This window comes from Vicugna pacos, chromosome 22, assembly GCF_048564905.1.
Source record: "Vicugna pacos chromosome 22, VicPac4, whole genome shotgun sequence".
Classification (NCBI taxonomy): Eukaryota; Metazoa; Chordata; class Mammalia; order Artiodactyla; family Camelidae; genus Vicugna; species Vicugna pacos.
The window spans coordinates 4,879,472-4,907,400 of record NC_133008.1 but is presented as its reverse complement, the minus strand read 5'-3'; the positions used below and the strand labels follow the sequence as shown (position 1 = coordinate 4,907,400).

Here is a 27,929-nt window from a genome sequence, read left to right as displayed (position 1 = left end):
AGTGCATCTAAACAGCGCCCGCTTTTCCTGGGTAATCTCATCTATCTCCACGTGGGGACACGGCACCTCCTTTTCTGGCCAGACTTGTTCTTCCTGCTCAGCAGTGTCCCATTTGTACTCAAGTTCTGCCTGGCACCGCTTCCAGAACTCCAGAAGTATGGTGACTAACAGAGAGAGAGAACAGCATAATGTGGATCTTCAGTGATGACTGATGCTTCAGAAATCTGTACTTAATATTTATTACACTTAACACTTTGGTAAATGGTTAATAAAATCACATTTTATTTATAGGCGATACTAAAGAGAAAAATGAGGTAATACCTTTTTATTAAGAAAAAAGAAAATGTGGATAATTTATTGAACTTTTGGAAACAGACTAGCTCTCTAGCTCAGGGGAAATGTATTAACGTGATGGTCACAGGCAGGTGACTGTGTCTGATGCTAAAGTACCAGCTACCTGCACATTATGCCCACTAAAAACACAAATATTGGGGGGAAGGATGAGTATAGCTCAGTGGTAGAGCACGTGCCAAGCATGTACAAGGTCCTGGGTTCAAGCCCCATTACCTCCATTAAAAAAGAAAGTAAAAAAAACACAACTGTCACAATGTAAAAGCACTGCACTGTCCAAACTCCAAGTCTTCTCCTCACATCCCTCTGTCTCTTCTGTCCAAAGGACCTGAGGGTGGAGAAGGGGATTAGAATGCTTTAGTAACCCCTGCATTTCTATTTTCCACCACCCCAGTCACACAAAATAAAAATAATATTCTTAAATGTGGAAAACTGCCATTTTCCTCAATCTTCAGTAAACTAATTTTTAGAAATTGTCATTCTGTTTTAAGACTCGTAACTTCAAATTGTAGACAAAAACAACATGAAATGTTAATTGAAAATGTGGCTTCAGGGTAAATCCCCTACGCCCTTCTTCCCACCAGACTGTTACCCCTAGGCCCCAACTCTATAGAAATTGCAGAATAACCACTGTTCCTTCCACCATTATACCTGAGTCTCTACCATGCTCTGAGAATAAAGAGAAAAAAGACACAGTCCCTGCTTCCGGGAGCTCCTAGGTGCACAGGAGTCATCGTGAAATGATGGCTGAGGAGGCGTGTTAAGAGGGCTTGGATAACAGTCAGCAGAGGGTGCTCGGGGCAGAGAGCCAGAACTGTAGCCAAGGCTCTCCCAGAGGAGGGAACCACTGTGCTGAGTTCTGAGATGCCCTAGAAGTGATCAGGTGAAGGTATAATGTAAAGGCCATTTCTCCCTGGGGAGCTGCACATTCAAAGGAGAGAGGCCAAAGAGAGCCAGGTACCTTCCAGGAACTGCAAATAGTCTAGAAGTGAGCACAGGGTATGGGAGGCACGTGAGGCAACCAGGTGGAGAGATCACAGGTGCACATCACACAGGACTCTGTGTGCCTCCAACGTAGAGGTGACATGCAAAGTGATCTAGAAAGAGACAAGATAGAGGCAGGGAGACCTATTGGCAGGTTCATGTGAAGGCCTGCTGAGACCCCGCCAGGAGGAGAGAGAAGAAAACATTTCAGCAGGTGGACGGATTGGCCACAGGTGTGATGGAAGAGCAGGAAGAGGTGAAAGATGCCAGCCAGATTTCTGGCTTTGGCAGTGTCCTAAATTATAGTGCCATTCCCAGAAATAAGAAGGGCAGGAAGAGGAGCAAGTCATGAGAGGAGACAACTGATTCAGTTCTGGCTGGGTGCCTGTGGGCTCCAGGAGAGATGTGCAGTAGGCAAATAAAAGTCTAAAAATCGGGAGAAAGTTCTAGGCTGAGACAAGTAGTTTTCCTGTTTCAAGTGACTAATGGGTGTGAGTGGACAAGCTCAAGAGAAGAGGTGTAGAGGGGTAGCTCTCACCCTTCTGCACATGGGAAGCATCTGGGAGCCTTTAAAACATAGTGCGCCCCAGCCTGGAGTGGGGTCTTTGTACTCTTTATTGTTTTTTAAATACTTCTTTCCTTTTTGGGGGGGTATTTAGCTTTATTTATTTTAATGGAGGTACTGGGAATGGAACCCATGACCTCTTGCATGCTAAGCACGTGCTCTACTACTGAGCCGTACCATCCCCACCTTTTTTGTTTTTAGGCATTAGCTCTACTGATCAGTAAGGGCTGAGAATCAACCTGTAGAGAGCAGAGAGCCTTGTGGGTAGAGATCAAGGAGAAGCTGCCCAGAGCCCCGCAGACCCCACCAGGGGCAGCCGGAGACGAAGGGAGCCTGGGACGGGCTGTGAGGAACGTGAACCCAACACTCCCCAATGGCGAAGACGACAAACATGTTTCAAGCACCCACTTCCCAGCAGTGTTTGTTCTGACTTTACTAGTTTTCCAGTAATACTGTGTGAGAATAGAAATAACCTGGACACAGGGATCAAATTCAAATGCTGGTTCTGACCATTCTTAGCTGCGTGATTACCGATTAAAAGGTTACCCGTCTGCCACGTGTAAAATGGGGGACATAGAACCGTGCTTGTGGGCTGCTGTGAGCGTAATGCAATGACACCTATAAAGGCCCTCCTGACTCTCAGACGTAATTGCTACTATTGTCCTCATTTGGGACACCAAGAAACAGAGGTGCAGATAGCTTCAAACATTTGCCCAAGATGAGGGTTAGGGTCAGGATTCAAGCCAAAGACTTCGTGGATACAGAACCCAGGATCTTACGAGCAACACGGCACTGCCCAGCCTCCCTGCTGCAAAACCTGCCTCCCTTTGTCTCAGTTCCATGGCGCCTGCGCTGCACAGATGTCCTCACTGCCTGCCTGCCGGCCCGGTGTCTGACCCTGGCACTCCTCCCTCCGACCCACGCAGCGCTTCCTTGGGCACACCATCCCCCACGAGGCCATTGCTGTGGCTACTCGGATGTTTACACGGAAACGCAGGTGGCAGCCCAGCTTTTTGCTATAGCTGCTGCTGTCAGTGGAGGCAAAGAGCTCACAGTTGGTGGAGGAGGCCACTTCTGGTCTCCTCCTTGGCTGGAGAGCTGGATGGAATCTAGTTTCCCTCTGCAACTTAGACATCCTGCATGAGAGCTATGTAAGGCCTTCTGGCCTCTTAACATAGAAATGATACCCCCGCAATCGTACTTAACATTGTAACCTCCTGGCCCCACCAGGGAGCAGAGGCCATGGCCTGTTGTCCACCAAGTTTTGTTTCCTTGCACGACAGCTACAATGGGGTGAGTTAACACCGGACCAGAAAATCTACAAAGCCCTCGTGTACAATTTCCTGACACTTGCAGGTCACCCAAATACCACAGATCCTCCAAGTAAACAACTAGTAAGAGGAACTGAGATGGTTCGTCTGTCAGACCCCTGATGGCAGGACTGATTTGGCCTCTCCTGCTCTCAGGATGATCTGTTCTCCTTCTGTGTGCCCTTCCCTGAGGGAAAGAGACTGTTCTTTGTTTATGGGCTAGGAAGTATTTGTGGCTCTCTGACCAGAATCTTCAAAATAGAGTTCTTGGTGAGAGTGGAAGCATTGCACCCACGTCTCATGAGCACAGCTACCCAACAGTCTCATCAAGCCAAGACTGTGGCCAAAACCATGGGTCCATGCTGTTGAGTGTTGGGTCTGGAGAGCAATGCCTCCACCACTGAGAAGCTGCCGCACCACTTGCTCCCTTGCCCCCATCCAGGGGGAGGTGACGCATCCATGGGATGAAAGCCTTGAGGGCACTTGGTGACTGTGGACCAAGCTGTGACTGCCTGGTCCTGTCCGCCATGTGACCCATGTTAGCCTCACATGCAGAAAATCCCTAAAGAGACCCCTGCTTGAATGAATGGGTCACCTATAAGCCAACTGTCCTCGGGCCGCCTAAGAAGCAACACAGTGTACACAGTGAGCCACCCACTCAGTGATATCCCCAAGGCTCACAGCTCCCTAATGTGACACCAGGTAATCCCAGCAAACAGAAGGCCCTTACTTTATAATTGACAAGAATTCTACTGCCAACAGTGCCTTCCACCTTCCACTTATGAAGTTTTTTCCTCTCTATTCCCTGCTCTGCAATTGTGCAATCAGTCCAGAGCTCCTTCATGAGACAGGAGGGAAGGGGGCAGGGCACAGCCATTAAAAGGGTGGCAGAGCCATTAGCACCGAGACGGTGGAAAAGTCAACTCCCAGTAGATCTTGAGCTTCAATACACACTCACCGAAATACCGCTGGATGCTAAATGGCACTCACACAGGTTCCAGGACAGGTTCAAGTCTGACCATAAAAGGTCAAAGGATGAGTAGTGGCCCAATTTCTGGGAATCCCAACACCTTCCACAAAGCGGTTGGAATATTCCTCCCACTTATTAGCATATGAAGATACTGAGTGCATAAAAACTAACAACCCCACACCTCATGGCTGCTCTCTCTGCTGAGGGAGACAGCCCACACTCTGTCTGTGGAGTGTGTATCTACTTTTACTTTAAACTGGAGCACCCAAACCCCACGCCTCATGGCCTTTCTCTTGCCTTCTGAAACCGCCCACTCTGTCTGTGGAGTATATATCTCTCTGAATAAATCTACATTTACTGAACTCTGGCTCTCTTGAATTCGTTCCTGGGCAAACCAAGGACCCACACTTGGCGAGGTACATCCCAGGGACCCAAGTAAGACCTGGGATACGGCCCGTCCTCTCCCCCACATTTTCCTGTATCATACATTCCTTCCCAAAAGATCTCACCTTGTGCACTCCAAAATAGACAACACTCATGTGTCCTGACCTGGATCTGCTTCTGCATGTATCATTTTTTATGTCCACTAGAATGTCACCTTCATGAGGACAGGGATTTGGTTCTGTTCACAACAGAAGCACCAGCACATAACAGGTGCTGGAGAAGTGTTAGCTGAATGAATGAGCTGTGGGAAGTCCTGGGATTTCCACCTGGAACTCCTAGCCAGTTGGGCCCCAGCTGACCCCAGTTGCTCCCTGCTACTCATGGCTGACCTCTTGCCACCACTCTCTGCTCTGCCATCACCTGAGCCGGGATGAGCTGAGATGATCACACACCCCGGAGAGCATGGCGGATGGTTCATGAGGTTGCAACACATTCGCCCTCTGACTGCCAGGGGTTACTTAGGATGGAAAAACTGAAGGCAGCACCATGTGCACCGCCCTACCCCACAACTCACTTGAAGCACCAGGACTGCACACAGGGGAAACGCTGGCCCTTTCCAACCTAAGGAGAGGGACTATGGGTGAGAAGAGGGCCTCTGTCAACTAACAGTCTCTTCACAAGCCCAGTCTTAGAAAAGCTCTTTAAAAACACTTCTGGTATCTTCCTTCTGTTTCTGTAATCCCGCTAAATTTTGTCATTTTAATCTACGCATCAAAAATACAGATGTTTTTGAAATCTCTATTGATTTTCAATGAAGAAAATCCTCAATTTCCTTCTCTGCTAAGAAAATTACTGCACTTTATATAAAAAAAAAAACAGCTTCCTTTCATGAGTTTCTATCTTCAAACACCTAATTTCACAAGAATCAGTGAAGCAGAACATGAAAATCACACTGTGCTTTATCACCTACAGGTGGGCAGGGATGAAATGAATGAGTACTGATCTCATGAGATGGGAAGGCTGGGGCTCTTATTCCAGCTACAGATGGAAGGGTCCATATCTGTGTGGGTGAGGAAGGACCAAGGACGAGAAACCAACATTTTCGTACCCATTTCTCTTTTTCAGAGTCCCAGACAAAACACTGTGATTTTATCAACAAAACAAGAACATCTGCACCCTTCTAAAAGCACCCCCACAACTTTACTACTACACACGACACTCTGTCACTGACCGAAAGGCTGATGACAGCCAAGAAATTTGCAGGGATCTTATTCTGTACTCATCCCTTTTTGTCTTTGGGACCTCAGGAAATTTGCCTCCTCTCCCTGAGTGTCATTTTCCTCAACCTTCAAATGGGAGTGTAACAGTCATTCATTTGCTCAGTGTCTAGTTGACAACAGGAGACGGCTTATGAAAACAACAACAAAAAAAGCAAAACAGCAATTCTCATCTGTGCTGTCTTCCTCCTCCTCCCTGAACATGAACTTACAGGGTAAAATGGCATCTTTCACTAAACCCCGAACTTAAGGAGCAGTTCTGATAAGGAAGTCACAGAACTGCCGTGTAACTGAGAAATGACCTGGTGAAAAAGAATGAGTTACCAGCAAATCCTCAAAACACGTAAGGGTGCAAACCCTGGGAGCTACAGGCATGGGTGAGAGTTCCTTAGTTCCCCATTTCACAACGCCGAGAATTTTTCAGGGTCCATGAAAGACACAGCCCAGTACAACCACGCCATGTTTTGGAGTACACCGAGGCCACATCGCTGCTGACATGCACTTCTGTGTGTCCCAGAGCAAGAGCCCTGGGCGGGGGTCACTGTGTTTGAGGCTGAACAAGAACTTCCTGTTCTGTCTCTTTTGCTCTCTCTCTTCCTGCAATAAAACAACAAGGACTATGGTGGGGAGCACTGCACCCACATTCTCTGGCAAACCACACACTAGGCAGCTCTAGATGATCTGAGAGAGGACCCTTCAATGAACATATATACACCAAAGTCAGGCAGAAGGCTGCCTGTGACCTTGGGAATCCAAACCATCTTGTCCTGTTAATCAGGATACTAGAAATCTAAAGAAAGTGTGCACCAGATGAAGACGATGCCTTAGACAACATTGATGGTTATGTCCAGCAGTGTCTAAGGACAAGTCATGCTCTGGTAGATGGGAGCATTTTGGTTGCTTTCAGAGTTTGCTACTGAAGGGCTAGGACATGTCATTGAGCCTTGAAACTCCAGAACTCTATACCCACATAGGCAGACAAATTAGGTGAGCCAGCTCAGCCTTCATTCCAACTTCCTAACCAAAAAGCTGTGAGGTTGAAAATTTATTTCTCAGACTATTCTGCAGCAAGGATTCCAGATGTGGCTTTAAAAATGCACATCAGAGATTGAGATTTACAAATATTGACTACTATATATAAAAATAGCTAAAAAAACTATATTTCTTCTATATAGCACAGGGAACTATATTTAATATCTTGTAATAACCTTTAATGAAAAAGAATATGAAAAGGAATACATACATATATATGTGTATATGAATGACTGGAACATTGGGCTGTGCATCAGAAATTGGCACATTGTTACTGACTATACATCAATTAAAAAAATATACATATAAATATAATGCCAATCAGAAGCTTCTGATGTCACTGAAAGCAGAAAGCTAGATGAATGGAAGCAGAGGTGGTTGGAGGAGCTATGTTATTTTGCTGGGGTGGATGCAGCCGGCATGTCAGAGATCTAGAAGGAATGCTCACAACAGTCACTCACTGATCTGCAAGTGAGTTAGGGTAACAGCTTCCTGAAATCCTCCCCACCCGTCCTGATGAGTCAGGTGTCTGGCGTTTCTCTGGAAATCACTAGGCGCAGACTGGAACTCAAAAGTAAAAATTAAAAACTGCAGTCAGGCAGCAAAGGGCCTGGCAGGACGCGTTGTACAAAAGTAGGTCAGAATCAACAAGGAATGGGGAGGGGATAGAACGTGTGCTGAAGACCCTGACTTCAGGGGTGGATTGTCTGTGTTGAGGACTCTGAGTCAGTATGAGTAGATGGATTGGTGTGGACTAAAATGGTGGCCATTGTTCAGATAAGTGAATGATTTGGACTATATGTATTAGAGGAGGTTGTTTTTTCCCCTTCAACATTTATCATTCCTAGGGAGCAGATAAATACTCTGCAACACAACATCTAAGTGCAAAAGAAATGCTACGGGATGATGGTGGTATGAAAAATTTCAGTTCTGCATTTCCAAGATTTCCTTAATGAAGTTAACAGCAGTTGATACTTAAAATAAAAAAGGTACTTATAATAAAGACATTATCATATGTATATATCCTTAAAGATACACATATGGTTATATAAGTGGGCCTGAAATGTGTTCTGCATTCTAAAATCCAATGAAATAAAATCAGTAGCACAATATGCCTGTCAGCTCTATAAACATGATGTAGCTAATGATCTCAGAAAGCAAGGTCAGCTAGGAAATTTGAGATTTGTCTTTTCCAGTGTGAAAGTTAATATTTTTTGCTTTACTTAAAAAGCATTTTTTTAATTAGGGCTGTAGCATCCTTTGGTATTCGGGGTTCAGTAGATGTGTTCAGATGTTCTAGACAGTCAATCAGAGCAAAGACTGAGGTTTAGACAGCAGTTAAATGCCTCACCGGTGTGATCAGCATCCACATACTGCTATACTGAAAATCCTTAAAAGTGAGAACTTCATTAAAGCAACGAAAAGAGAGGGAAAAAAATAGCCACACACTAGTGGAAATTTTGTAACGTGTAAAAATGACAAAGGGCTATTCATGAGCGTATTTTTAAAAACCCGCACAATTTAATAAGAAAAACAACAAACTGACAACAGGTTGCACACAGCTCCCTGTAGGAGAAGCCATGTAGATGGACTCTTATGTGAATGGGGCTGGAGCTGTAGAATTAGTTAGTCTTGCAAGTAACTCAGTTAAAAACAAATGCAAATGGGATACACTTCTAGAATATCTGAGTAAAAATCTTGGAAATCTTACTCCTCTATGAAGCAATGACAATGGCAAAATTTGTCAAAATTAACCTATGTAGAACTCTGGAAATTAAATCAAGGCTTCCATCAATCCGGGGAATGTTTATTTGAGAAAAATAAAACAGCTAAATCTCCTTAAAGATAGTAAGATTTGTGACATTGTAACTTGATCTACCCCATTCCTGTATCCTCACATAAATGTTGGCCTTTAAAAGCAATAGTCTCACCATCAAGGTAGGGGCAGAAGTGATTTAAAGTTACCCAAAAAATCCGTACCCAGAGAGCTGTCACTATGTGACCTATCACAAACTCATGCTGTGCAACCAGCCTGTCCCCAGAGTGTGTGTGGAAAACAATCAGCAGTGAGTACTTAACATTACAACTGCCTGAGGCAGTGGTACCAGTAGGGGCTAACTAGATGCTGACTAGGAAACTTAGAAGGCAAAATTGAGTAATGAGACGTTCTGGGGGTGAAGGTAGGGTTAAAAAGCTCCAAAAAATTCTGAGAATTGTAGAAGGCCGTACACATGTGTGGCACATGGCAAGGAAAGATCTGAGAAAATCTTAAGCCTTCAACTCTGGCTGAACTTGAGGTTCTGCATAAGCAAGAACTAAAGGCTACGGAAGAGCTGCAGACTGCCTGCTGGTGCTGAGGGCATCCCTCAGCACGCGGACACACAGCCACCTGGCAACAGCTCAAACGATTGGCTCCAGGCATTGAAAGAAATCACTATCCAATCATTATTACAGTGATGACAACTAGGCTTTCTGCACACACACTGATCTCCTGGCCATGCGTGATAAAGAATACAGACTTTACAGAATTTGTTCACGAAAGTAAATAAATAGCTTCAGCAGGAACGACAATGGAATCAACGATAAACCCTGGAGATGAGGAAAATCTGGCTTTCACATCTGCCACATTGTAATATTTTAAATGTCCAGTTTTCAACAGAAAATTACAAGGTGTACAAAGAAACAGAAAAGTTTGGCCATAACAGACGGGAAAAATCAGTCAATAGAAACTCCCTGAGGAAGCCCAGACACTGGACTTACTAAACAATGACATAAATAAGCAATTACACATATGTTCAAAAAGCTAACAGAAACCATGCCTAAAGAATTAAATTATGTGAACATCTCATTGTACAGAGGATATCAATAAATAAAATTTATACTAAAAACCAACTAGAAATTCTACAGATACATATATAATGACTAAAATGAAAACTTCAACATGAGGTTTCTCTGTAGATATGAACTGGTTGAAGAAACAGTCAGTTACCTTAAAACTACTGAGATTATCCAGCCTGTGGAACAGAAAGAAAAAGGAATGAAAAACAAAATGACCTCTGTGTCAGAGATAGGAGGGACACCATCAACAATACCAATACACACATAATGGGAGCACCAGAAGGAAGGAGAGAACAAAAGGGGCAGAAAGATTATATAAAGAAATAATAGCTGAAAACTTCCCAAATTTGATGAACACATTAATTTGTACATCCCAGCAGCTCAACAAACTCCATGTGGTATAAACGTAGAGACATCTAAAATAGGCACATCAGACTCAGTGTGTCAAAAGACAAGAACGAAGGACCTTGACAGCAGAAAGAGAAAAGTGGCTCAACATATAGAAAGGCTCCTCAGTAAGACAGTTGATTTCTCATCAAAAACCATGGAGACCAGAAGGCATTGGGATGGTATCGTCAAAGTGATAATAGGAAAAGACTGTCACCAAGTATTTTATAGCCAGCAAAATGATCCTTCAAAAAAATTAAAGGAGAAATTAAGACACCCCTACAAAAACAAAACCTGAAAGAATCCATTGCTAGCAGGCCTGCCCTACAAGCAATACAAAGGATAGTCCAGCAGGTGTAAATGAAAGGACACTCGCCTGAAAAATAAAAAGCACTACTACATGAGTAAAAAAGTAAAACAGTATAAATAGAGTATTACATGTAAATGTTTTGTTCTATTTGATGTAAAGGACAACTGCATAAAACAATACATATGAAACTATGTAGATGTGCTTGTAATGCATAAAGGTGTAATTTGTATGACAGTGACAGCATGAGGAGGGGGAGGGAAAAGGTTGATACCAAAGCAAAGTTTTGGTGTACTATTGAAATTAAGTTGGCATTCATGTGAACTAGATTGCTTTAAAACAAGATGTTAATTATAATCTTCTGGGCAATGGAGGAGGAGTAAGGAGGAGGAAGAGGAGGAGGAGGAGGAGAAAAAAGGTAAAATAAACAACAAATTAAAATGGCACACTTGAAAATGCCTACTTTGTACAAAAAAGTGTAGTAATAAAGGAATGGGGGAAAAAAGACTTATAGAAAGCAGATAGCAGATGTAACTTCAACCTGATATGAAATTACATTAATGTAAATGAATTAAACATTCTAATCAAAATACTAAATGCAGAAATAAATGGAATAGAGAATAGATGAACAACAGAGAATAATCAACAAAAAGAAATGTTGGTTCTTTGTAAAGATCAACAAAATTGACAAATTTTTAGCTAGTATTAAAAAAAGAGAGAAGATTCAAATTACTAAAATGAGAAATGAAAGGAAGGATGTCACTACTGCCCTTACAAAAATAACAAGGAACATAAGGGAATACCATGGATAATTATATAGCCAATAAATAAGATAATCTGGATGAAATGGATAAATTCCTAGAAGGGCATAAATGACTGAAGCCAATTCAAGGGGAAATAGAAAACTCAAATAATCCTACAGTAATTAGTAACGGAAATAGTAAACGAAAACTTTCCAACAAGGAAATGCTAGGCCCGTATGGCTTTGCTGGTGAATTCCATCAACTACTTAAAGAAAAAACAAAAACAAAAACAAACAAAATAAAACAATGCTTCACAAACTCGTCTAAAAATAAAGAGGAGGGAACACTTCCCAATTCATTCAATGAGACTAGTATCACACTGATACCAAAACCAGACAAAGACTATCTCTTATGAATATAAATGCAAAAATCCTCAAAAGAATACAAGCAAATCCAATCCAGTAACATATAAAATAGACCACAATTAAGTGGGATGTATCCAGGTATGCAAAGGCAGTTCAACATACAAAAGTTAATTCATGTAATATGCCATATTAATAGAAAAATGGATACAAACTAGGAATAGAAGAGAACTTCCTCAACTTGACAGAGAACATCTATGAATAACCTGGAGCAAAGATCATACATAATGTTGAAAGACTGAATTATTTCCTCCCACAATCAACATTGTACTAGAGGTTCTAGTCAAAGCAACCAGACAAAGAAAATAAAGCCTCTAGATTAGAAAGAAAGAAATAAAACTGCTTTGATTCCAGATGAGATGATATTATATATTGAAATCACAAGGAATCCACAAAGGCAAAAAAAGAGAGAAAAGAAAAATATCCAATTAAAATTAATAACCCAGTCTGACCAAAATTGTAAGACACAAATCAATATATAAAAAAGTAATTATATTTCTATACAACAGCAGTGAATAATCTAAAAATAAAATGAAGGAATCATTTTCATTTACAATAGCATCAAAAAGAATAAAATACTTGGGAATATTAACAAAAATATGTGGAATACTGAGAAAAATATCTGAAACTTGTATATAGAAAACTAAAATACTACTGATAGAAGTTAAAAATGACCTAAAATAAATGGAAAGTTCTGTTTTCATGGATCAGAAGCCTTATTATTGTTAGGATGGCAATTGTCCTCAAAATGAACTACAGATGCAATGCAACTCTGGCTTTCTGGCAGAAATGAACAAGCTGATCCTAAAACTAATGTGGAAATGCAAGATACCCAGAATAGTCAAAACAATCTTGAAAAAAAACAAAGTATTGAAGTTTCCAAATTTAAAACTGACTAACAAAACTGTAATCCATACAGTGTAGTACTTGCATAAAGGACAGACAAATAGATTGAGAGAAAAGAATTGAGAGTCCATAAACAAACTCTTACACATAGCCATTTAATTTTTGACAAAGGTGCCGTGACAATCCAATGGGGAAAAAATAATCTTTACTAAAATGATGCTGGGACGCCTGCATAAACACCTGGAAAGAAAGAAAACTGAACTTTTATCTTAACACCATTTATGAAAGTTAACTGAAAATAAATCACAGACCTGAAACTATAAAACTTTTAGAAAATGAACAATGAGAAAATCTTCAGGACTTTGGATTACAAATACTTGTAATAAATGACACCAAATGCACAAACAACAAAAGAAAAAAATCAAGTAAACTGGACTTCAGTAAAATTAAAAACTTCTGTGCTTCAAAAGACTTCATCAAGAAAGTAAGAAGACAATCCACAGGATGGATGAAATTATTTCCAATATTTTCCCTGATAAGGGACCTTTATCCAGAATAGACAAAGAAGACTTAAAACGTGACAATACAAAGAAAAATACAATTAAAATGGGCAAAGAATTTGAATAGATGTTTCTCCAAATAAGACATAAGAATGGGAAATAAGCACATAAAATGATGTTCAACATCAGTAGGCATTAGGGAAACAGAAATCAAAAGCACAATGACATGCCACTTCACACCAACCAAGATGACAAATATATATGATATATGATATATAAATATGTATCTATAAACCCGGTAATAAAAAGTGTTGGGGATGTGGAGAAACTGGACTACTCATACATTAGTACTGGAAATATAAAATGGTGCAGTCCCTTTAAAAACTTCTTCAGCAATTCCTCAAAATGTTAAAAGTAGAATACATCCCAGAAATTCCATTTTTTGATATATCCTCAAGAGAACTGAATATATGTGTTCACACAAAAACTTGTCCATGGGCATTTACAGCAGAATTATTCATCATCAACTGATGGATGGATTAGCAATGTGGAGTATTTATAACAATGGCATATTACTTGAACACAAAAAGGAATTTGGGTACTGATATATGCTACACCATGTATGAGCCTAGACAACGTCACACTAAATTAAAGACGACAATCATAAAAGGCAGCATACTCTATGGTTCTACTTATATGAAATGCCCAGAACAGACAAATCTGTAGAGGCAGAAAGTAGAGTGGTGGCTGCTGGGGGCTAAAGAAAAGGAAGGTTAGGGACTGACTTAATAAAGGGTTCTGGTTCCTTTTGGGGGTGACGGCTACAAAGCTCTGAAATGTATTTAAAATCCTAATGCACACTTTCAAAGGCTGCATTTTATGGTATGTGAATTATATCTCCATAAAGCTGTTATTCTTGAAGCTGAGTCCACCTATGGAGCAACTGGCACAGCACTGACTGTGGCATCTGGAGGGGTAGGGACCCACCGGCCCACCACGAAGGAGAGCAGCACCTGACCCAGTGTTGGAGGGGCACCATATTCTTGCCGATGGACACTGTGAGTAGCACAGACGAAGGGGCCAACAGAGCAAGTTGAGTTCATGAAACAGGGCGAAGACACAAAGACTGCTCAATAAAACCATTAAAAGTGCACAGTCTCTATGAGAACACATCTTTGTTTTTTAAATCTTTTTATATCTGTTTTATTTTCTATTAACTTTTTAATCTTTACTTTTTAAACATTTCTATATGTTTACAGTTCTCATTTCATTTTTAATTCTCTTGGTTTTGATCTGTTATTGATTATTCACAGGTTTCAAATATTGTGTTTTGATTTTTTTCTTCTTTTTATTAAGGCTTTTAAAAGACATCTCAACTTGACTGCTATTCTGCTTCAACTTGCTCTTTTATTATTGATTATACACTGTTTTCAAACCTTCTTTTCCTCCATTCTTTAAAATTCTCTCTCTCTCTCTTTCATTTTTAAGTTATATTTCCACATAGGCTTTAGATAGATAAATAAATAAACTCCTTTAAGGACCACAATATATAACTGATACTCCTTAAGCCACAGTGCCAGAGATATATGAGCAGTATGAAAAAGCAGAGGAAGTATTCCCAATTAAAAGAGGAAGAGAAATCCCCTGAAAGTACAATCAATGAATTAGACATTGATGGCCTACTAGATCAAGATTTCAAAAAAGAAGTGATCAAATTACTGAAGGAACTAAAAGAGATAGTGTTTAGAGACATAATATATGTCAAAAACAAAATAGAAGCTATAAAGAAGAGCCAATTAGAATTGGTATATTCATTGGCTGAAATGAGATCTGACATAAAGGCTGTAAAAATCAGGCTAGATAATGCAGAGGAATGAATAAGTGACCTAGAAGACAGGACAACAGAAAGCACCCAATCAGAACAGCTGAGAGAAAAACATATAAAACAATGAAAACAATATAAGGAACCTATGGGATAATATAAAGCATGCCAATCTATGCAAAATAGGGGTTCTAGAATGGGAAGAAAGAACAAAGGGGATGGAAAAGGTATTTAAAGAAATCATGACTGAAAACTTCCCAAACCTAAAGAAGGAATGAGACAGCCAAGCACAGGAGGCTCAGAGTTTCCCATACAAGAAGAGCCTAAAGAGACACACACCAAGACATATCATAATCAAGATGGCCAGACTGAAGGATAAAAAAATGATCCTAAAGGCAGCAAGAGAAAAACAAAGAGTGAGTTACAAGAGAAGGCTCTCAGCTGATTTCTCTACAGAAACACTACAGGCCAGAAGGGAGTGGCAAGATATATTCAAAGTCCTGAATGAAAAAACAGATGCAGCCTAGGATACTTTCTGCAGCAAGGCTATCCTTTAGAATAGAAGGAGAGATATAGATTTTCACAGAGAAGCAAAATCTAAAAGACTTTAGCAACACTAAACCCATGCTAAAAGAAATATTGAAAGGTCTACCCTAAATAGAAAAGAAGTAGGATGCTACAGAAATGAGAACTCTAACTGGAAAGGTGATAACTACCATGAATTACAAATAGAATAAACATGAAATTGTAAAAGAAGACATCTAAATCATTGAGTGGGAGAGGGAAGCAAAAAAAAATATAGAGTATTTTTTCTTTCTTCTTTTTCTTAAATTTTTTATTCTCGGTAGGATGGGTTTGAGATTACATTACTATCTGTTTAGTACACACAGTTAGAGTAATTGGTTAACACACTTACAAAAAAGTGTAACCAGAAGCCAAAAACTTACAAGTGAGTCACAAAAACTAAATACAATCCAAGATAATACAAAGGAAAATTACCATACTACAAAAGGAAGAAGAAAGGAACAGAGAAGAAATAGCCAATCAACTGCAAAAATAAGTTCAAAATAGCAATAAACACTCATCTATCATTAATTACTGTAAATGTTAACGGACTAAATGCTCCAGTCAAAAGACAGAGTGGCAGACTGGATAATAAAGCAAGAACCTTCAATACACTGTAAACAAGGGACACACTTTAGGGAGAAGGACACATATAGATTGAAAGTGAATGGACGGAAAAGGATAATCCATGAAAATGGAAATGCCAGAAAAGCAGGTGCAGCAGTACTGATTTCAGACATAATACACTTTAAAACAAAGGCCATAAAGAAAGATAAATAAAGACATTTTATGATTAAAGGAGCAATACAAGATGAGGATATTATAATCATTAATATATATGCACCCAACATGAGCACCTAAATACATAAAACAACTACTAACAGAGATAAAGGGGGAAATTGATGGGAATACAATCATTGTCAGAAATTTTAACACCACATTAACATCACTAGACAGATCTTCCAGACAGAAAATAAATAAGGCAACAGAGAAATTAAATGATACAAGAGAAAGATTAGATTTAGTGGATATTTTCAGAGCATTACAACCCCCCAAAATAGGATATACATTATTTTCAAGTGCACGTGGAACATTTTCTAAGATTGGTCATGTACTTGGTCACAAAGGAAGCCTCAACAATTTTAAGAAGATAGAAATTATCTCAGGCATCTTTATTGACCACAAAGCCATTTAAACCCAAAATCAACTACAGAGAAGCAAAGGAGAAATAAAGGAAAGCATAGAGATTAAACAACATGCTATTAAAAAATCAATGGGTCAATGATGAAATCAAAGTTGTAATTAAAGAATACATTGAGACAAAAATGAAAACACAACCACACAAAACTTATGGGATGCAGCAAAACAGTGCTAAGAGGAGTGTTTAGGGCGATACAAGCCTTCCTCAGAAAAGAAGAACAATATCAAATAAACAATCTAACCCACCACCTAAAAGAACTAGAAATAGAAGAGCAAAAATACCCAAAAGTCAGCAGAAGGAAGGATATAATAAAGATCCGGGAGGAAATAAATAAAATAGAGTTTAAAAAATAAAGAAAATAATCAATCAAACCAAAAGCTAGATTTTTGAAACAGTAAATTAAATCGACAAACCTCTGGCCAAACTCACAAAGAAGAAAAAAGAGAGAGCCCAAATTTGCAAAATAAGAAAGGAAAATGGAGAAATTACAACAAATAACATAGGAATACAGAATATCATATGAAACTATCATGAAAAACTACATGGAAGAAATTGAATAACCTAGACGAGATGGACAAGTTTCTGGAAACATACAGTCCACCAAGTCTGAATCAAGAAGAAACCGACCACTTGAACAAACCGATCACTAGGAATGAAATCGAATTAAAAATAGAAAAACTTCCGTACAAATAAAAGTCCAGACCGGACAGCTTCACCGGGGAATTCTACCACACATACAAAGAAGAACTCATACAAGTCCTTCTCAAACTCTTCCAGAACATTGAAAACAAGTAATATTCCCAAACTCATTCTATGAAGCCACCATCACCCTGATACCAAAACCAGGCAAAGACACCAGGAAAGAAGAGAATTACAGACCAATATCACTGATGAACAGAGATGCAAAAAGTCCTTACCAAAATACCAGCAAATAGAATCCAACAGCACATAAAAAAGATTATATATCATGCTCAAATTGGGTTCATCTCAGGGACACAAGGGTGGTTCAACATATGTAAATCAATCAATGTAATACTTCACATCAACAAGAAAAAGGACAAAAACCACATGATCATCTCAAAAGATGCAGAAAAGCTTTTGATAAAATTCAACACCCATTTATGATAAAAATTCTCACCAATGTGGGTATTGAGGGAACATAATTCAACATCATAAAAGCTATATATGGCAAACCTACAGCCAGTATAGCACTCAAGGGTGAAAAACTCAAAAGATTCTCACTAAAATCTGGGACAAGACAAGGATGCCCACTATCACCACTTCTATCCATCATAGACATGGAAGTCCTAGATAGAGCAATCAGGGAAGTAAGAAAAGTAAAAGGGCTCTAAATTGGAAAAGAAGAGGTAATAGTGTCACTATATGCAGATGACACGATACTATATCTAGAAAACCCTAAAAGGTCTACACAAATGCTACGAAAGCTGATCGAAGGATTTATCACGGTAGCAGGTTACAAGATTAATGTTCAAAAATCAGTAGCATTTCTTTACACTAATGATGAATCAACAGAAAAAGAAGTAAAGAAACAATCCCCTTTAAAATAACACCCAAAATAATAAAATATATAGGAATAAATCTAACCACAGAAGTTAGGGAATTATACACAGAAAACTATAAACCATTGGTGAAGGAAATTAAAAAAGTATTTAAAAAATGGAAAGGTATCCCATTCTCTTGGATTGCAAGAATCAATATTGTTAAAATGGTCACACTGCCCAAGGGAATCTACAGATGTAATGCAATCCCTATCAAATTACCCCGGACATATTTCATAGAACTAGAACAAATCACAATAAAATTTATATGGAACCAAGAAAGACATAGAATTTCCAGAGCATTAATGAAGAAAAAAAGAAGGAGCCTGGAGGAATAACTCTCCCAGACTTCAGACAATACTATAGAGTTACAGTCATCAAGACACCATGGTATTGGTACAAAAACAGACATATAGACCAATGGAACAGAACAGAGAGCCCAGAAATGAACCCATAAACTTTTGGTCAACTAATCTTCGAGAAAGGAGGCAAGAATATACAATGGAATGAAGACAGTCTCTTTAGCAAGATAAACATAAGACAAGATACAATAAACCTCCTAGAAGAAAATACAGGCAAAATATCTGACACACATCTCAGAAATGTTCCCTTAGGGCAGTCTACCCAAGCAATAGAAATAAAAGCAAGAATAAACATATGGGACCTAATGAAACTTACAAGCTTCTGCACAGCAAAGGACACCACGAGTAAAACAAAAAGACAACCTACAGAATGGGAGAACGTTTTTGCAAATGAAACTGACAAAGGCTTGACCTCAAGAATATATAAGCAGCCCATATGACTTAATAAGAAACAACCAAATAACCCAATCCAAAAATGAGCAGAAGACCTAAACAAGCAATTCTCCAAGGAAGACATACAAATGATCAATGGGCACAGAAAAAAAGGCTCAGTATCACTAATTATCAGAGAAATGCAAATCAAAACTACAATGAGGTATCACTTCAAACCAGTCAGAATGGCCATCATTCAAAAATCCACAAATGACAAATGCTAGAGAGGCTGTGGAGAAAGGGGAACCTCCTATACTTCTGGTGGGAAAGCATTTGGTGCAGCCACTGTGGAAAACAGTATTGAGTTTCCTCGAAAGACTAGAAATAGACTTGCCATATGAGCCAGGAATCTTTCTCCTGGGCATATATCCTGAAGGAACCCTACTTCAGGATGACACCTGCACCCCAATGTTCATAGCAGCACTATTTACAATAGCAAAGACATGGAGATAGCCTAAATGTCCATCAACGGATGACTGGCTAAAGAAGTGATATATTTATACAATGGAATACTACTCGGCCATAAATACTGAAAACATAGGGCCACTTGCAACAACATGGATGCTCCTGGAGAATGTTATTCTAAGTTAAGTAAGCACAGTAACAAGGAATAAAGAGAAGTTACCTCCAGGTACAGTTATTTTGATTAAAATATCCATACAGAAAGCAAGTCAACCCCACGACTGCTGCCAGGAGGAGCATCTGAGTGTAATAGCTCAGCCAAGCAAAGAAGATTCCAACCTTCTCTCCGTAGAATTTCCTGCAGAAAGACAAAATGCAGTTTCAGAAGACACACATAAGTTCTCTGTAACTTCATCCTCATGTTAATTTCTTTTTTCTTTTTTTTTGTGGAGGGGGCATAATTAGGTTTATTCATTTGTTTTTAAATGGAGGCATTGAGGATTGAACCCGGGACCTTATACTTGCTAGGCATGCACTCTACCACTGAGCTATACCCTCCCTCCATCATAATAATTTCTGATTCTAAATCAAGGGGGCTTTAAGTTTAAACCTCTGACTCAATTCACACTTAAAACATGTGTTTTCTTAGCAGCCCCCAAATTCTACCGTGAAATAAGTAGTATTTTATGTATTATAGAAGTACAGATTACTGATTCACTTGCTGAAGAGAGATAAATGAGAACAGAGCAAAGGAGGGGATGAGGCCGACTCTGGAGCAGATGCAGGGGATAATCACCACTCACTGGACAGTCTGGCACATTCAACATATCCCCCCAAAGTTCATTCTAAACAGGCTTGACACAAGTGGACATCAACAAGTCATCTGCTCCTGCCTTATCTCGGGAACTTCCCTCGAGCAAATGCATCGTAAGCCACAGATAATAAGGAAATGTCTAATAATGAGAACAACTGGGAGTGCCATGTCTCTCTCACAAAATATTTATAAAACTCATTGTGGGAATGGGAGAGGGCAGGAGGGATGTGACTGAGGAAGGCACTGCCCTGTATTCTTTGTATCTAGCATGTCTGTTATTCGTAGGTTTTAAAAACTCTTCAATGTTTCTCAGTTAATCTGGAGTAGATGTAGCAGGCCAGGGAGGCAAGATTAGAAGAAAGGAGGCAGGGCATGTAGCGGTGCCAGGCTGGCCCTGAAAGGGAGACAGACACAGACAGGCAGACACAGACGGTTGAGGGATGAGGCGGAACAATAAGACGGCGGCTCAGCTGTGTCTTGCTGTTGCTGATACTTCCCTCAACTGGCTCATTACTGACTCGGCAGTGCTTGGTAAAACCTGTGGATTTCTTCAGCTCTGAGTTCTCTCTGAGGCTTCCGCCTCAGTCTGGAGCTCCGCCCCCCAAGGGGGACTCAGCTCTGAGAACAGTCTGCAGTCCTGGGAAACTTCACGCAGGAAACCCCTTGGGCTGGACCAGCGCTCACAGGGCTGCTGTGAGACCAGCTCCATCGTCAGAGACCTGGGCGTGGACCATTCCATGGGGAAAAGGGCTGAGCCTGATGCCAAATCAGATAAGAGGGATAAAGTGTGTTCATTCTCATGTGAATGGGCTTTGTGGCCTGGCTCACGGGTGGCAGGCTCAGGATGGTGTCTGGCAGAGAAAACCCTCGCAATGGGTTTCAGATGTCTTGGGCTCTTTCTTGTTAAGCTTTTTGTAATATATTCTTATCAACTATCCATCCTGAAAATGCCACATTCAAAACTGAAAGAATGTTAGAAGTTGCCTGCTCCAACTGCCCAATGGTAAACACACCCTGCTACAGTTAGAGAGCTTGTCAGGCAGCCTCTGCCTGGATTTTAACAGTGACGGGGAGTTCATTATTTACAAAGGTTACATGTCGGTAAGTAGGTCAGACAGAATTTTTGAACCTTAAACAGATGTCTGCCCCCTAGTCCTTGCTGAAAGGCTAGGAATAATGAGGATCCCTTCAAATGTATTTTGTCTGATTGTTATCCCTCTCTGTCAAAAACACCCCAATTCTTAATATCAAATTTTCAAAATTCATCTTTGATTTCTTTTTATCAAAGTTATACCATACATTCATTAAAGAGTCAAACAATTCTCAAACACCGATTGTAAAAAGGAGCAGTTCCCAACAACCGCCCCATTTCCTGTCCAGAAGCAACCATGTTCAGCTCCTACTGCTGACTCCTGGAATAATTACTCTCTATCTCTGACTAATATCCTTGTAACGCAGCCTACTGACTTTTTCAGCTTTATGTATCACCTATTTAACTTTCTATTTTGGAAAATGAGGATTAAGCCCTCTTTCAAACTCCATCTCATCTACACATCCAAAACTTCATTCTTCCAACCTTTTGATACAATTACATTATAATTTTGATCAGCTCAGTATCCTTGATTTACATTATTATTACTCTATACAGACTGTTCACAGCTGTAGCAAATTGGCTGCTAGGCTTACTTTTTTCTTCCCTACTTTGTTTTTCCTGGAGTTAATAATTGTCTTGGTGGTTCATAGGTTAGATTTCTGTGCACTTGACAATTCAACCCCAGACCTTCCCCTAATGAATAACTTTCCCAATACTTTCCAATACATTGTCTACAAACTACATCTCCTTGAATAAATCTCTTCAGATCTCCTTCAAACTTGATTAACGACATGCTAGTCTTGTCACAGACCTCAAGGGGCCACTAGTGGGAAGCAACAAAGGGAACACATGGACCAGGGGCAGGGAACAGATAAACATATTTTCCTTAGCAAAACATACTTAAAATAGTGGGAAAATTGTTTTCTTTACAAACACACACACAAATCCCAAAAGCCCATAAAGAATGATTAAACAGCCATCAAGCCCATTGCCCTGCCATCAAATTCTGTATAACAAAACAAAAATAACAGAAGGAAAATATCATACAAATATGAACCTCAAGGGGGATGGGGTACACTCAGTGCCAGAGTGTGTGCTCAGCATGCGTAATTTCTTAGATTCAATCTTCAGTACTCCATTAGAAAAAACATTTAAAAAGAAAAGAAAAATGTATCAAATTTAAATATTTACATATGTACAAACATCCTCTTTTAAAACTGTGCTCTACAGGGTAACCCGGGTTAATGAGAAAGTGCCTCTTCATGACTGTGATCCTGCTGATAATTGAGGGAGGAAATTAGTGTATGACCACATGAAATACAACCCCTTATATAATAATGATCCCAGGTGACAATCATTATTGGCTGCTGTCATCACAAAAAAGAGTCAACTGGAAATTATGTACCTTATGACAGGAGTACAAAACTTCACATAACAAGTATTCTTGCACAAAGTTGAACCTCAATCAGATCAAGCTTTTAGGGGAGGATCAAATCACTTAGCTAAAGCAAACACATAGGATGGAGAAACAAGCCTAACACCACAGGGGGGAATGAAATCAGCCAAACAGGAAATAGAGAAACACCTGAGGAATTTCAAGGAAAATGAGAAACAGGAAAATTTTAGATTAGAACCCACTTGAGAGATATGCTAGCTGCAATGTCTGAACCTAGTCTGGATCCCGATTTCAACCCCAAAACTACTTAAAAGTGTATTTTTGTGACAATCAGGGAATTTCTTTGTAACCCTAAATAAAAAAGGTTTATTCCAATTGTATTTGAAAGAGACCTTGTCATTCACTAATGAAAGGTTAAGCTATGTAGGCTTGTCTTCAAAATGATCCCGTAGTAGGGGAGGGGAGGAGTTGGAGATGAAAGATGCAACAACAGTGACTCTGAGTTTATAATTCTGGAGCTGGGTGACTGATACAGGCAGGCTGGCTGTGCTGTTCTCTCTACTTCTGTACATGTTTGAATCTTTCCATAAAATGTGAAACAAACAAAATGACTTCAGTGTTTTAAAACCCTCACTTTGAACAATAAGAGGTTTGCCCAAGTAGGTGGGCACCTGCATGGGGCACTGAGATTAGGAAGATCAGGCACCTGGCTCCAGGCCGACCTGGGGCTGCCTTGACCCTCCTCTTCTCCTCATCATCCACAGACAGCCCATAACTGCATCCTGTCAGCTCCACTCCCCAAACGCATTCCTCCCTGGCTCCCACCATCTCTCATCTGGCCCAGTCCAAGTGTCTCCTACCCGGCCTCCCTGCTTCCTGGGTCACTGCAATTCATTCTCCACAATATCTTTGCAAAATATGATTGAGAGGAAATTACTTTAGTGCTTGAACTATCATGACTGCTTCTCACTGCGCTTAGAGTCTACACTCATTTCCGTGCTCCTGATGCCCTTCTAAACCTCGTGTCTCATCACTGTCACCAGTGGTGGCTCCAGTATCTCCTCAAACCTGCTGAGCACATTTGTGCCTCGGGGCCAATGGGCAAGCTGCCTCTATTCCTGGGGTGATTTTTCCCAGAATCTCAAAGCCCAACCTCCTTATCACCATCTCAGCTCACATGTAACCTACTCAAAGATAGCTTTCTTGACTCACTTCCCCCCAAGTCTCCCAACTCAACACTGTGTTATTTCCTTCATTTCAATCTGACATTGTTTCCTTATTCGCCCGATTATTTTTGTTTGCTCGGTTGTCCTTGACCTCCCTCCCCCCAGCAGCCTTGCCCAAACAGCATAAGCTCCCGGGGAGCAGCCGGCACTGCTGCTCTGAGAAGACACATGCTGAGCGCGACATTAGAGTCACATGGTGTAGTGAAACGGTGTCGAACAGCAGATACAGCAAAGCAGTGAGAATTTCTCTCTTATTTTATAATTTAAGTGAAATCTAACGTTTACTCCTGTTTAATGAAGAATTTGATAGGTCTTTGGTCCCAGTTCCTGGAGGGCAACACCTAAAGCCTTGAAATTTCCCAAGATAGGAGTGTTTTTGCTATTCATGGTGGAAACTTGGATGGCATGTGTTCATGAGATGACTCAGGATGGGGACTGGCCAGCCAGAGACACCAAACATGTGATTAGAGGAGTGGGGCTTTGAGCTTTGTGGCAAGTGAGTGACCACCAGGAGAGGAAGGGGCTCAGTGGTTAGGGCTAAGGAAAGGTTTGACTTAAAGTTAGGGTTTGGGTTAGCCATGTAAGTAGTGACCCAATAAATCATGTCTTTGTTATAAAGCCTCCAGTAAAAACTTGGAGCAACAAAGCTCAGAGCTCCTGTGAGCTTCCTGGTTGGTAACACTCTTGGAGGACTGTCACCCTCAGATGCCATGAGGGCAAACCTGAGCCCTTCCCACTGGAGTGCTCTCCACAACAGCTCACCTGATGAGATCTAAGGGCTGCTTCTTGTCTATGCTTCGAGGAGGATCCGATTCCCTGTACAGAAGTCCCTGTTCGCTGGGGCAGCTGAGGTCCTCTGACAGAGGTTGAAGTTGCACTGGGAAGCAGAAGCAAACAGGTGAGCATCACTATCACCACGTGATCACATGTTCTGTTGATAAAATGTGGTACTAACACTTCGTAGTCATTTGTAAATAAGGGGCCCTCACTTGCCAGAAGGGATGGAGGTACCATATAATTTTTCATAATTCTCACCCAGGATTAATACTAACCCCTTGAGGGTCATTTGCATATATGGGTGGAAAGGAACTCTTGGATGTTACAGTCCTGGGGCCACAGTGGGTACCTGGGGAGAGCCTTGCAGATGCTTAATATCTTACAACAGGGCCAGTCTTCCACAGCAAAAAAAACTAGGCCACCCAAGTGCCCAAACTGCAGCAGTAAAGGGACACCTGATGGTCCAGTCCCCTCCTTGGACACCCAGAGGAAGCTGGACTCTGGCTGGTTAGGGGCAGGGTCAATTCTATAACCCAGGCTTTTTTGTCCCCACAATTCAGTAGTAATTCGGTGACAGCACATGGAATATAAACAACAAAGAAACTTGACATGATGTTATATATTTAGCTTACTCAATAAACAAAATTTAAATCCAGTCATTCTCCTTCCCACCTGACCTACTTTCTTTCTCCTGTACTAGAGCCAGATTATTACCCAGCCAGCCTTAACATGGGTCCTGACTCCACTTACCTCCCTCCCAAACACCATATGAGATGATTCCTAAGCCTGGAATGTTCCTAAGCTGGATGTGGGACCAGCAATTACAACAGGCTTTAGTGAAAAAGAACTGGTTGTGCACAGATGCCAACTAAACACTGTAGAATCCTGGTGCCCCACATTAGTAATCATGACAGCTGTTTGCAAGTGTCCCCAAAGTTCATTTAAGACTCTCACTGCTAATTTTGCTGGGACATAAATATAAAACATTTGGACAGCTTGGCTGGACTGCTATGCTGGGTCTCGGGTCCAGGATGCTCAGTGTCGGCTCCCTGCTCCCAGCTCCCTGTTGTGTTCATGCATGTGCATCAAGCAGCTGTTTAGTGTCCATTTTAATACCTTAAACAGTGCATTTCATTATTGTCTTCATCCACAAATACGTGTACCACATAGCAGCAATGATCAATCTCAGCATTTGCTTTCTTTGGTCTTAGAGTCAGATAAATAGATAGCAAAGATAACAAAGTCATAGAGCGCTATAATATAGTATTTCCTTTATTTCAATGACAGGATTTATTTAAAGAGCTTAGATATAACATCCTTGCACTTATGGCATCATTAAGCGTCTGAAGCTGTTACATTATAAGCACTTCATTTCAAGTGAGATGTTATCAGTTAGAGAAGCACTGCTGAATTTGAGGGGTTGCTGTCATCTCAGACGGAGTCCCTAAAAAATGTCAACTCTCTGCAGTATTACCATCATGACAAGAACCCAGACAGATGAAATTTGGAAAGTCCTGTGGCTTTCTAGTGCACAGACAGAAAATGGTATTTCAGAGGGAAAAGCCTGAATTACAGAAAATGATAAATGAAATGGTCTAACATGCATTTCCGTTACAAAGAACTAATACTTCTTTGGTCGATAATAACATCTGTCAGTAATTATGAAAAGAGCTGACAGATGCATAGTACTTAATAATAGGCAGGGCTGTTCTAACATTGACACAGATTCATTAATCCCAATAGCAACTCTACGAGGTGGGTACTACAATTATCCCCACTTTATTGATGAGGAACTTGATATACACAGAGGCTAAATAACATTTACAAGGTCGACAGGGAGAAACCAGCACAGGTGTTCCAGCCTGAGTCTACGCCCTTGGCCACTTCTCTTTTTTTTTTTAGTGGCGGGGAGATATTAAGGTAATTCTGGTGGGGGGTGCGGAGGTAATTAGGGTTATTTGTCTATTTTAGAGGAGGTGTTGGGGGGCTCAACCCAGGACCTTATGCTTGCTAAGCATGCACCCCATCACTTGAGCTGTACCCTCTCCTCTCGAGTTTATGCTCTTAGCTGCTAATCCTCACTGTCCCACATGGTAACTCTGGGGGAACTACAGTTCATTCATTCACTCGTTAAACTCAGCCTTCCTGGTGCCTGGGATTCAGCAGTGAACAAGACAACATGGTTCCTGCCTTAAATGAGCTTGTCGCCTCCTGACATATTATCTTCATTTTACACAGGAAGAAACAAGGTCAAGAAGATTAGCCTTTTCCTGTGAACACCTGAGGAGACATGAGGTGCTTTATTTCATTTCTGCCATTTGACTTAAACCATGGGGAGAGAAAGCTGCCTTGCAGATCCCGGAGCTCACAAGCCTATTAATCCCGAATTTTTTTTAACACTGTCCTTTACTTGATACTTGATCTGTGAAAGGATGAAGTAAACCTAAAAAGATTCTAAGACAGCGTGTGGTTTATACAAGGTAACAAACCAGCCACTGTTTACTATCCTAACAGGAATCTGTAGGCATATTTCTTTTCTTTCTGTTTTTTCCTTTTTATGGGCAGCTTTTAAAAACCAAACCAAACCAACCAAACCAAATCACTGAAATTCAACAGCAGGTTCTAAATCACCCCCAAGACAGCAGCTAAACTCGGTTTAGACTTACAATGCGGCTTCTGGTGGTTGGATTGAAGAATGTATCTCTATCCTGAATATAAAAGCCATTCATGCAGCTCTTCTCAAATAGGGCAATGAAAAACCCTTGCTCCTGTTGTTGATACTTTCATCCACTTGGAGGACTTTCATAAAACAGCTAAAGTTATCAAAGGTTGAGGACCGGGTTTTCAGATCATTGGGCTTCAGAGGCAATTTTATGTGCAGTATCTCAGCGTATGTACAGAGCACCTCCCACAGGGGGTGTACTTTTGCAAATACAAGCTTGTCATCCAAAACCTATATTGGGAGAATGAAAACACAAACCAGGAAACCATTTTCACATTTTTAGTACACAGATTTTTCTTACGTTGCTGGTAGTTAAAGCACTTGTGTAAACACACACACATATGGCACTGGTAAAAGTGAAGATATAATAAAAATAGATTTGCAGACCATCATACATTTTTGCCTTAAAGATAATTTCTTCGTTGAAATTACTGAAAAGTTATTTAAAATCATTACACTTCATTCATAAAATAAACAATGTTTTAGATGAAGAAAAGCAAACTTGTTAATTTTTGGTCCAAATTAGTAACTAAAAATAGAAACACCAAAATATTCTTTGCAGTGGTGTTGTAATGACAATTTTTTAATTTCTGAAACCTAGGACTATTTACATATCTGTTCAATATAGTGTTAAACAGCCATT

General features: G+C 40.4%; 2 long non-coding RNA genes across 3 annotated transcripts; one reads left to right on the top strand and one right to left on the bottom strand.

Moving 5' to 3' along the window:
• Nucleotides 1–18: 18 nt before the first annotated feature.
• LOC140688390 (uncharacterized) lies at nucleotides 19–27,392 on the bottom strand. Its single transcript, XR_012063035.1, has 4 exons — nucleotides 27,231–27,392; nucleotides 24,550–24,664; nucleotides 19,482–19,616; nucleotides 19–164 (listed from the first exon to the last, which is right to left on the bottom strand). It is a non-coding gene; the product is annotated as an uncharacterized lncRNA (long non-coding RNA).
• Nucleotides 23,957–26,968, top strand: LOC140688389 (uncharacterized). 2 transcript variants are annotated; one of them, XR_012063033.1, is made up of 3 exons: nucleotides 23,957–24,023; nucleotides 24,478–24,685; nucleotides 26,803–26,968. It is a non-coding gene; the product is annotated as an uncharacterized lncRNA (long non-coding RNA). The 2 variants fall into 2 exon arrangements; XR_012063034.1 differs by having other exon boundaries at nucleotides 23,959–24,023; nucleotides 24,493–24,685.
• Nucleotides 27,393–27,929: the final 537 nt, after the last annotated feature.